Source organism: Schistocerca serialis, chromosome 8, assembly GCF_023864345.2.
Source record: "Schistocerca serialis cubense isolate TAMUIC-IGC-003099 chromosome 8, iqSchSeri2.2, whole genome shotgun sequence".
Lineage (NCBI taxonomy): Eukaryota > Metazoa > Arthropoda > Insecta > Orthoptera > Acrididae > Schistocerca > Schistocerca serialis.
This window is the reverse complement of record NC_064645.1, coordinates 486,526,155-486,538,266: the sequence shown is the minus strand read 5'-3', so window position 1 is coordinate 486,538,266 and position 12,112 is coordinate 486,526,155.

Below are 12,112 nucleotides of genomic sequence, written 5' to 3'. Positions count from 1 at the left end.
ATGGGCCTTGCCGTTGGTGGGGAGGCTTGCGTGCCTCAGCGATACAGATGGCCGTACCGTAGGTGCAACCACAACGGAGAGAGAGGTATCTGTTGAGAGGCCAGACACACGTGTGGTTCCTGAAGAGGGGCAGCGACGTTTTCAGTAGTTGCAGGGGCAACGGTCTCGATGATTGACTAATCTGGCCTTGTAATAGTAATCAAAACGGCCTTGCTGTGCTGGTACTGCGATCGGCTGAAAGCAAGGGGAAACTACAGCTGTAATTTTTCCCGAGGGCATGCAGCTTTACTGTGTGGTTAAATGATGATGACGTCCTCTTGGGTGAAATATTCTGGAGGTAAAATAGTCCCCCATTCGGATCTCCGGGCGGGGCTACTCAAGAGGACGTCGTTATCAGGAGAAAGAGAACTGGTGTTCTACGGATCGGAGCGTGGAATGTCAGATCCCTTAATCGGGCAGGTAGGTTAGAAAATTTAAAAAGGGAAATGGATAGGTTAAAGTTAGATATAGTGGGAATTGGTGAAGTTCGGTGGCAGGTGGAACAGGACTTTTGGTCAGGTGAATACAGGGTTATAAATACAAAATCAAATAGGGGTAATGCAGGAGTAGGTTTAATAATGGATAAAAAAATTGGAGTGCTGGTAAGCTACTACAAACAGCATAGTGAACACATTATTGTGGCCAAGATAGACACGAAGCACATGCCTACTACATTAGTACAAGTTTATATGCCAACTAGCTCTGCAGATGATGAAGAAATTAATGAAATGTATGATGAAATAAAAGAAACTATTCAGATAGTGAAGGGGGACGAAAATTTAATAGTCATAGGTGACGGGAATTCGTCAGTAGGAAAAGGGAGAGAAGGAAACATAGTAGTTGAATATGGACTGGGGCTAAGAAATGAAAGAGGAAGCCACCTGGTAGAATTTTGCACAGAGCATAACTTAATCATAGCTAACACTTGGTTCAAGAATCATAAAAGTAGATTGTATACATGGAAGGATCCTGGGGATACTAAAAGGTGTCAGATAGATTATACGAGGGTCGGTTAAAAAGTAATGCCTCCCATTTTTTTTCTACTTAAAGAAATTAAGTTAAGTGAAAAATTTGAATTTGGCGCCATTCCTCAAACCTTCTTCTGCAATCCACTGCAGTAGTAACTTTCTGTGTCAACAGGTGGCAGCACAGCAGAAGTTTGTAAGATGGCCGACATCGATGTTCGTTTGAGACAGCGTTGTGTGATTGAATTCTTGAATGCAGAAGGTGAAACGCCCATACGCATTCATGAAAGACTGAAGAAGGTGTATGGTGACAGTGGATGTCAGCACTGTTAGACGATGGGTTCGTCGTTGTTAGGAAGCTGAAGGGCAAACACTGTTGACTGACGAAAAGCGGAGCGGCAGGCCGGTGAGTGCAGTGACTCCACACAACATTCAGCAAGTTGATGACATCATTCGTGGTGACCGTCGGGTGACTGCAGATGAAGTGTGTCGCATTATTTCTCTTAGTAAAGGCAGTGTGATCACGATTATTAAACAATTGGGGTACTCAAAAGTTTGTGCACGGTGGGTTCCAAGAATGTTAACCGATCAGAATAAAGAGGCAAGGAAAACAATAGCCTCCCAACACTTGCAGCACTTCCGTTTGGAGGGAGATGAGTTTCTGAAAAAAAATTGTGACCGGGGACGAAACATGGGTGCATTTTTTTGAACCCGAATCAAAGAGGCAGTCAATGGAGTGGCGTCACACAAGCTCGCCGAGGAAGAAAAAAATCAAAACTGTGCGATCGGCAGGGAAAGTTATGGCAACAGTTTTCTGGGATACAGAGGGTGTGATTCTGGTTGATTTTTTGGAGCAGGGATGCACAATAAATTCTGTTCAATACGTCACAACCCTCAACAAACTTAAAGCACGTCTTCAGCGAGTTCGCCCAACAAAATCAATGGCAGATGTTCTTCTTTTGCATGACAATGCAAGACCACACACCAGTCGTCACACCTCTGACGAGATTGTCAAAATTGGATGGGAAGTTTTGCCTCATCCCCCATACAGCCCTGACCTGGCACCATCAGACTTCCATCTGTTCGGGCCACTAAAAGAAGCTCATCGTGGGATTCATTTTGAAGATGAGGAGGCCGTCAAAACATCCGTGCGTCAATGGCTTAGGAAGCAGAGCTGTGATTTTTACCGTGCTGGGATACATGCCCTTGTTCAAAGATGGACCAAAACTGTAGAGATGGGCGGAGATTACATTGAAAAATGACAAAATGATCCTCAATGTTGTGGTTTTCAACCTATGTAATTGCATTTAAATTTCCTGACAATTAAACGTAGAAAAAAAAATAGGAGGCATTACTTTTTGACTGACCCTCGTATAATGGTAAGACAGAGATTTAGGAACCAGGTTTTAAATTGTAAGACATTTCCAGGGCAGATGTGGACTCTGACCACAATCTATTGGTTATGAACTGTAGATTAAAACTAAAGAAACTGCAATAAGGTGGGAATTTAAGGAGATGGGACATGGATAAACTGACTAAACCAGCGGTTGTACAGAGTTTCAGGGAGAGCACAATTGATAGGAATGGGGGAAAGAAATACAGTAGAAGAAGAATGGGTAGCTCTGAGGGATGAAATAGTGAAGACAGCCGAGGATCAAGTAGGTAAAAAGACGAGAGCTAGTAGAAATCCTTGGGTAACAGAAGAAATATTGAATTTAGTTGATGAAAGGAGAAAATATAAAAATGCAGTAAATGAAGCACGCAAAAAGGAATATAAACGTCTCAAAAATGAGATCGACAGGAAGTGCAAAATGGCTAGAAGGGATGGCTAGAGGACAAACGTAAGGATGTAGAGGCTTCTCTCACTAGGGGTAAGATAGATACTGCCTACAGGAAAATTAAAGACACATTTGGAGAAAAGAGAGCCACTTGTATGAATATCAAGAGCTTTGATGGAAACCCAGTTCTAAGCAAAGAAGGGGAAGCAGAAAGTTGGAAGGAGGATATAGAGGGTCTATACAAGGGCGATGTACTTGAGGACAATATTATTGAAATGGAAGAGGGTGTAGATGAAGATGGAGTGGGAGATACGATACTGTGTGAAGAGTTTCACAGAGCACTGAAAAACCTGAGTCGAAACAAGGCCCCGGGAGTAGACAGCATTCCATTAGAACTACTGACAGCCTTGGGGGAACCAGTCCTGACAAAACTCTACCATCTGGTGAGCAAGATGTATGAGACAGGCGAAATACCATCAGACTTCAAGAAGAATATAATAATTCCAATCCCAGAGAAAGTTGGTGTTGGCAGATGTGAAAATTACCGAACTATCAGTTTAATAAGTCACAGCTGCAAAATACTAACGCGAATTCTTTACAGACGAATGGAAAAAATGGTAGAAGCGGTTCTCGGGGAAGATCAGTTTGGATTCCGTAGAAATATTGGAACACGTGAGGCAATACTGGCCTTACGACTTATCGTAGAAGAAAGATTAAGGAAAGGCAAACCTACGTTTCTAGCATTTGTAGACTTAGAGAAAGCTTTTGACAGTGTTGACTGGAATACTCTCTTTCAAATTCTAAAGGTGGCAGGGGTAAAATACAGGGAGCGAAAGGCTATTTACATTTTGTACAGAAACCAGATGGCAGTTATAAAAGTCGAGGGGCATGAAAGGGAAGCAGTGGTTGGGAGGGGAGAGAGACAGGGTTGTAGCCTCTCCCCGATGTTATTCAATCTGTATATTGAGCAAGCAGTAAAGGAAACAACAGAAAAATTCGGAGTAGGTATTAAAATCCATGGAGAAGAAATAAAAACTTTGAGGTTCGCCGATGACATTGTAATTCTGTCAGAGACAGCAAAGGACCTGGAAGAGCAGTTGAACGGAATGGACAGTGTCTTGAAAGGAGGATATAAGATGAACATCAACAAAAGAAAAACGAGGATAATGGAATATAGTCGTATCAAGTTGGATGATGCTGAGAGGGAATTAGATTAGGAAATGAGACTCTTAAAGTAGTAAAGGAGTTTTGCTATTTGGGGAGCAAAATAACTGATGACGGTCGAAGTAGAGAGGATATAAAATGTAGGCTGGCAATGGCAAGGAAAGCGTTTCTGAAGAAGAGAAATTTGTTAACATCAAGTATAGATTTAAGTGTCAGGAAGTCGTTTCTGAAAGTATTTGTTTGGAGTGTAGCCATGTATGGAAGTGAAACATGGACGATTAATAGTTTGGACAAAAAGAGAGTAGAAGATTTCGAAATGTGGTGCTACAGAAGAATGCTGAAGATTAGATGGGTAGACCACATAACTGACGAGAAGATATTGAATAGAATTGGGGAGAAGAGGAGTTTGTGGCACAACCTGACAAGAAGAAGGGACAGGTTGGTAGGACATGTTCTGAGGCATCAAGAGATCACAAATTTAACATTGGAGGGCAGCGTGGAGGGTAAAAATCGTAGAGGGAGACCAAGAGATGAATGCACTAAACTGATTCAGAAGGATGTAGGTTGCAGTAGGTACTGGGAGATGAAGAAGCTTGAACAGGATAGAGTAGCATGGAGAGCTGCATCAAACCAGTCTCAGGACTGAAGACCACAACAACAACAACAACATTGCTACAAAAACTAGTTTTGTAATGGTTTACTGCTTGACACATGAATCTCATCTTGTTCCTATGGTAATAAACTGATGACAGATATTTAATAGTCGATATCTAGATTTGCTTAGTAAAATCTGATTACGTCACTGACTGCGGTGAAGCTTCATTAAATTTTGATGCATATTATGTAAATACATCATTGATAAACTGCGAAAAATGTGAGAGGCCACTACCTAATTTGTACCTATGGAAAATTCCTATTAGTACGTAAAATAAATAGGTAAACATGGACTCAGTGTGTTTGTTCAAAAGCTAAAAAGTTATTCTTTAGTTGCGCACTTAAATGAGGCATTATGCCGTGATCTAAATCAAAGTAAAACGAATCAAAGTAAAACGAATAATAATCACAGGCGACGTAAATACATTCAAAGTTCGCGCCAAAGATTACCACTAGTATGGCCGCCGAGACGCTATTCAATTTGTCCGCTGTTCCCAGCAGGCGATTGTGGGTCCTTGCGACACTGACGGGCACCATATTAGAGTCCCTTTTGTAACAGCAACACAAGAAAATGATATAGCTGAACACTTCACTAGAACGTTAAAGGATCCACTGTCGCAGTTGCTAGGAAGCAATTTACCGAACGGCTCTTCGTCTGAGACGTACACTGCAGCATTCATAAGCAAAAGTCTTAGAAACAGCAACAACAACGAAGAAACGCCTTACGCACTGTGGACAGATAGAGAGTCTAGTGTACGACATTTACACGTATAGGATGCGAAGTTTTCATTCGCATACCCAAACGAAGCCGTCGACTTAAATTATCCACAAAGGCAGAAAAAGGCATTCTTTTTGAATACACTCTACATGGCCCTGTATTTAGGATCTGCAAGCCAGAGACGAGAAAGGTTATGGACTCCAGGGACTGTATATTCAAAGAATTTTTGAATGGTGAATACTCAACTGAAAATAGAGAACAGAAAGAGTTTACTGAACTGTAAATAAAGGGGTATTACCATTCCCAAGTACTGAAGAGTAAATCCAAAGTGAAAGAGGAGAGTAGAGCATTGAAGTGGAATTTTATGGTTTCTCAGATCAAGAGGAAAATTTGGAAGAAGCGTTTTTATGAATGAAAGGTAATCAGGAATTTGCGGAAGACACTGAAATTTCATGAAAATTATTAGCCCAAGATAGGTTTTAACAAAAAGAAGAAACGGGTTTCACCAAATGTCGTCCAGATTTCAAAGGGAAAGCTTGTACTGAAGAAGAGGAAAAAAAACGTTTTATGAAGAAGGAACAATGATGAACCATTAAGGTACGATTCCGATCAGGGCTACAGTCACCGATCACAACTGCAGAAGACGGACGGCAACGATGCCGCCTACAGTCGATGCGTAGTGGACCGCAGCGACAAACTAGCAGTGCAGCCGCTTGTAAAAACTACGCGAGGCCAGTGTCTGGTAACTCCGTCGCTGTTATTGCGATGTTATTGAAAGAGGGAGATGATGACGTCTCATTGTTACATACCAGAAAAAGATGAGAAGTGGTAACGCCTTTGCATAAAAGTAGAGCTGCAGAAAGAAGACACCTCTCCAGCTACTGGATCTGTTAGGGCAGCAGCTTGAGTGACAGCATTTTGCATTGCTTTAATCTGCGGATGGGTAAAATTACAGTATCAGACGATGCAGATTCTCTAGTAATATTCTGAACATAATCGATAATTCACAAAAACGACTTTCTTGTTTTCTGTAAAACCGAAGGTGAGGGAGAGGACAAAAAAACACATTGTTATGTTTAGTATTTTATCTATCTTCAGCAACTATAGTCTTATATAATGAAATAGTAAGCAACCAGTTGCATAAAAGAAATTTTACTTCTTTACCGGTTTCGGGCATTTAGTGCCTGTCGCATTATTTGCGAGTGTCAACAATAAAGGGCATACAGCACGACGCCATGGCCCTAAAAAAATATATGCAGGAGCAGTAAGCCTTGATATAGGGGCCTAAGAGCTCTTATTGTATTAATAGACTCAGTATTATATTACTTATTGCCCCTGCATACATTTTTTAGGACCATGGCATTGTGCTGTATGCACATTATTGACACACTCGCAAATGAAGCGATAGGCATGACCTGAAGAAGGGCACTAAATGCCCGAAACTGGTAAAAAAATTTAAATTTCTTTTATGCAACTGGTAGCTTATTATTTCATTATACATTCTTGTGTACACAATTTTTCTTTAAAATTATACACAGAGTTATTCAATAGCAACTGTATACATTTCGTGGGTGTAATGTGTGCATCAAAATGAGAGTAAAACATTAAAGAAAGTTTCGTATGAAATTGCTTTATTTCCAAGTTATGATATATGATGTCGTTTGTGGTAGGCGTTACGACATTGACTACTACAAGCTTTTGAATTGTCGTGTTCCCCTGTATATCGACTGACGTTGCTTTGTACACCCCTCTACACAGCTTGGTTGATTTTGGTAAGAAATACCTTTGTTTGCTTGACTTCGCTGTGGTCTGTTGTACTCTATGGCGCTGTGGAGCACGTCCTCGCGTAACCACAGTACGAGGATATCAACATTGTTTTGCAGTGAACATGTAGTGTGTTACAGTGGACAATGAGTTACTCGGACAGTATGTTACGCCACATCCTCCGACTGGCAGAGTATATCGACAGCTTTTGAGACATGAACTGGATGGTCTGCTTCATGATGTCCCGCTCGCTACACGATCCATGTTATGGTTTATTCACGATGGTGCCCTGCACATTTCAGTCGGGTGGCAAGAGAGTATCTCAGTTATTGCTTATCTCGATAAGTGGACAAATCGCGCAGACTAGTTGCTTGGTCCGCCAGACCTCCAGATCTTAACCCCCTGGACTTCTACCTTCGGGGCTGTCTCAAGGACGTAGTGTATGGTGTTGAAATGGAGAATGTAGCACATCTACAGCAGTGAACTGAAAATGGTTGTGCAACTGTGCAGAATGAGACGAGCGCTGCGTGTAACATTTTGAGAGCGGTAAGACGTCCAGCTTGTCACTGTCTTTATCTACATAGCCGTCATTTTGAACATGTTTTACGATAATTGTACAGTACGTAGTTGAGTTGAATTCCGAGTCCCTTCGTGATGTTGCTTTCTGAGAAGAATTAGTTTTGTGTTTTTTCTGTTGCACTTGTGATCTCTATCTACAGCATAATTCCGAAATAAAGCAGTGGCAGGCAAAACTTTATTTAACATTTTACTCTTATTTTGATGCATTGATGAAACCCACGAAGTGTGTACAGTTACTTTTGAATCACCCTTTATATGGAGAAAGAATATACGGGAGAAACAGTTTGTCTAATGGTTTAAATGCCACGATATCGTAGTTAAAACTGAGTGCAAGAACGGAAATGAAACAGCTTTCTTTTCCAGCGCAGCATCTTTTCTCACCGTCGCTTTTAACAGAATACTAGAGATAGGCAAACTCGTTCATCCTTGGGAACTAGTTCACTGGTGATCGCTCTTTTTTCGGAAACTTTCATTTTTACTCGTTCACCGTTCATTGGTGCTTGGTATATGGTTCTTACGAAAAATTGAAAATTAGTAGCATAGGTGACTGAAGATGGAAGGCGCCAAGAGAGGGGGCACTTGCCTCCTCCCTGGAGTACAGAGTTTTGATTCATAACAGAATTCTCACACACTTGTAATTTTCATGATTGTGCAAAACCTCTCGTTTAGCCGACTGAAGCGTTATGTGGCTGATCGCAGTGAAATAATATAAGGTGGCGCACGAAAAACCAGGCCCCAAGTACAGACTGCTCGCCAATTACGCACGATTTGGTTCAAATGGTTCAAATGGCTCTGAGCACTATGGGACTCAACAGCTTAGGTCATAAGTCCCCTAGAACTTAGAACTACTTAAACCTAACTAACCTAAGGACATCACACACACCCATGCCCGAGGCAGGATTCGAACCTGCGACCGTAGCAGTCCCGCGGTTCCGGACTGCAGCGCCAGAACCGCTAGACCACCGCGGCCGGCACGCACGATTTGTTGACCGCTAGGAGCAGAATAGATAAACATGTAATAATTAGCCAGTGAAGAAATAACAAATAAGCTAATGCAAACAACAACTTCGAAACAATTGATGACTTGGTGGGCGACAATGAGCAGTCTGGTATTCGGGGCCGATTTTTCGTGCGCCGCCCTGTACCACTGAAATAATATTGTAGAAGTTATCATATTCTCTTTACAAAATGTGACAGCAGACACTCGATTATGGAGCGCGGGGTTCATTCGGTTGTAAGTCGGTCTGCCTTCCACAACAATGAACATGACCTTTTACCTTGGATAAAAAAAAGACGGAAAATGGCACTCGTGTCTGCCGTGCCGACTTCCTTTACATGTGTAACAACAAAAAAATCTTGCCTTTTTGCAAGTATTTCTTCTGCTGTTTATCGAAATAGTGAAATAAGCTGATATGTCGTTTTGTTACCTGAAAAGATGTATGTATTACATACAACGTAATTTTTATGTAATTTACGTAATTACAAAATTCATTTTAATTACCGGTCGTGGACGCTGGGTAGAATACGAGAAGAACCAGAAGTTCAGAGTTCAAAGAAGGTTTGAGACAAATCTAGAATGGGTGTGCGCAGCGAACGAAACGAACAACTCGATACTGAACTAATTACGAACAGTCGGCGGTGGAACTGCGACGAATGGCCACGCGAAGAAGGACGAGTGCGGCGGAGCGAGACCGAGACCGAAACAGACGGGAACGGGACCAAGGCTGGAACGAGACCGGCCGAAGCGCTGTTCCGGGAACGAGACCGACCGTTTCCCGTTCGCGGGAACTATAAGTAGAAAGCCGCGACCGGGACTGAGACGGACGGGAACGAGACCGAGGCTGGAACGAGATAGGCCGACATGCCGTAGCGGGAACGAGACCGGCCGTTTCCCGTTCCCGAGAAATATAAGTAGAAAGCCCCGACCGAAGTGAACTATGAAAGACCTTAGAATTTGTTCCTCGTTCGTTCCGGTCATCTTGGTGAACCCTTCCTTTGAACCCGTTACTTCGCGAACGACCCATCTCCACAGAATACCTGTACATTGTTGTTCAAAAAAAGATATAGCCTATGTACGCCTGACGGTTTGTCAGAGTATCGTGTAAAAATCTGAAGTAAATCGGTCAACAACTTTTTGAGATTTTTGGAAATAACGTTTCGTCCTTATGTAAGGGGTGATCAGAGTGTTTCTGTTCGAAGGCAGTATAGTCCAGACTCGGTATGCCAATCAGGCAAACATCGCCGTGAGCGTTGAGGTAACCACCAGGCTGAAGATGTCCGTTTGGTATAACACCATGTTCTGCTGCGTGAAGGAGTCTGTAACTGCCTGCTGCACCTCCTCGTCCAATAGGTATCGTCGACCCTTCCAGGCCTTTTTTAAGGTATCGAAGTGTGAACATTGTATGTGGAGGGATCAGGACTATAGGGCAGGTACTCCCACTTGAGTTGGCGTGACTTGTGAATTACGACATTTGCAGCAGCATCCCTTGTCGCTGTTTTCCTGGTTTTCGAGAGACGTGCTGCCCCACACATATTCTCAGAAGGACGTCTTTAGGTAGCCAAGAAAATTAATAGCAGCATACTGGTCCAGTCTCGACGCTCTTGGTAATAACGTCGCCATTGCTCATTTACGTTTTCGCACTTACCGCACGCACGCCAGAAAGACACGAATGCCACACTAATCGCTTGCTTACGAGTCGGTGCTTATATACCCGCATCGGACTCGCGTTACGATGTATATGCGCTGCAGCAACGCCCTAAAACAGAAAATTTTTTCGCTCTTTGTATATTAGTATAGATAAATACTTACTTATGTATTATACAGGGTGGTCCATTGGTAGTGACCGGGCCAAGTATCTCACGAAATAAGTATCAAACGAAAAATCTACAAAGAACGAAACTCGTCTAGCTTAAAGGGGGAACCAGATGGCGCTATGGTTGACCCGCTAGATGGCGCTGCCATAGGTCAAACGGATATCAACTGCGTTTTTTTAAATAGGAACCCCAATTTTTATTACATATTCGTGCAGTACGTAAAGAAATATGAATGTTTTAGTTGGACCACTTTTTTCGCTTTGTGATAGATGGCGCTGTAATAGTCACAAACGTATAAGTACGTGGTAGCACGTAACATTCCGCCAGTGCGGACGGTATTTGCTTCGTGATACATTACAAGGGTGATGTACTTGAGGACAGTATTATGGAAATGGAAGAGGATGTAGATGAAGATGAAATGGGAGGTGTGATACTGCGTGAAGAGTTTGACAGAGCACTGAAAGACCTGAGTCGAAACAAGGCCCCGGGAGTAGACAACATTCCATTAGAACTACTGACAGCCTTGGGAGAACCAGTCCTGACAAAACTCTACCATATGGTGAGCAAGATGTATGAGACAGGCGAAATACCATCAGACTTCAAGACGAATATAATAATTCCAGTCCCAAAGAAATCAGATGTTGACACGCGAAAATTACCGAACTATCAGTTTAATAAGTCACAGCTGCAAAATACTAACGCGAATTCTTTACAGACGAATGGAAAAACTTGTAGAAGCGGACCTCGGGGAAGATCAGTTTGGATTCCGTAGAAATATTGGAACAAGTGAGGCAATACTGACCTTACGACTCACTTTAGAAGAAAGATTAAGGAAAGGCAAACCTACGTTTCTAGCATTTGTAGACTTAGAGAAAGCTTTTGACAATGTTGACTGGAATACTCTCTTTCAAGTCTAAAGGTGGCAAGGGTAAAATACAGGGAGCGAAAGGCTATTTACAATTTGTACAGACACCAGATGGCAGTTATGAGAGTCAAGGGGCATGAAAGGGTAGCAGTGGTTGGAAAGGGAGTGAGACAGGGTTGTAGCCTCTTCCCGATGTTATTCAATCTGTATATTGAGCAAGCAGTAAAGGAAACAAAAGAAAAATTCGGAGTAGGTATTAAAATCCATGGAGAAGAAATAAAAACTTTGAGGTTCGCCGATGACATTGTAATTCTGTCAGAGACAGCAAAGGACTTGGAAGAGCAGTTGAACGGAATGGACAGTGTCTTGAAAGGAGGATATAAGATGAACATCAACAAAAGCAAAACGAGGATAATGGAATGTAATCGAATTAAGTCGCGTGATGCTGCCGGGATTAGATTAGGAAATGAGACACTTACAGTAGTAAATGAGTTTTGCCATTTGGGGAGCAAAATAACTGGTGATGGTCGAAGTAGAGAGGATATAAAATCTAGACTGGCAATGGCAAGGAATGCGTTTCTGAAGAAGAGGAATTTGTTAACATCGAGTATAGATTCAAGGGTCAGGAAGTCGTTTCTGAAAGTATTTGTATGGAGTGTAGCCATGTATGGAAGTGAAATGTGGACGATAAATGGTTTGGACAAGAAGAGAATAGAAGCTTTTGAAATGTGGTGCTACAGAAGAATGCTGAATATTAGATGGGTAGATCACA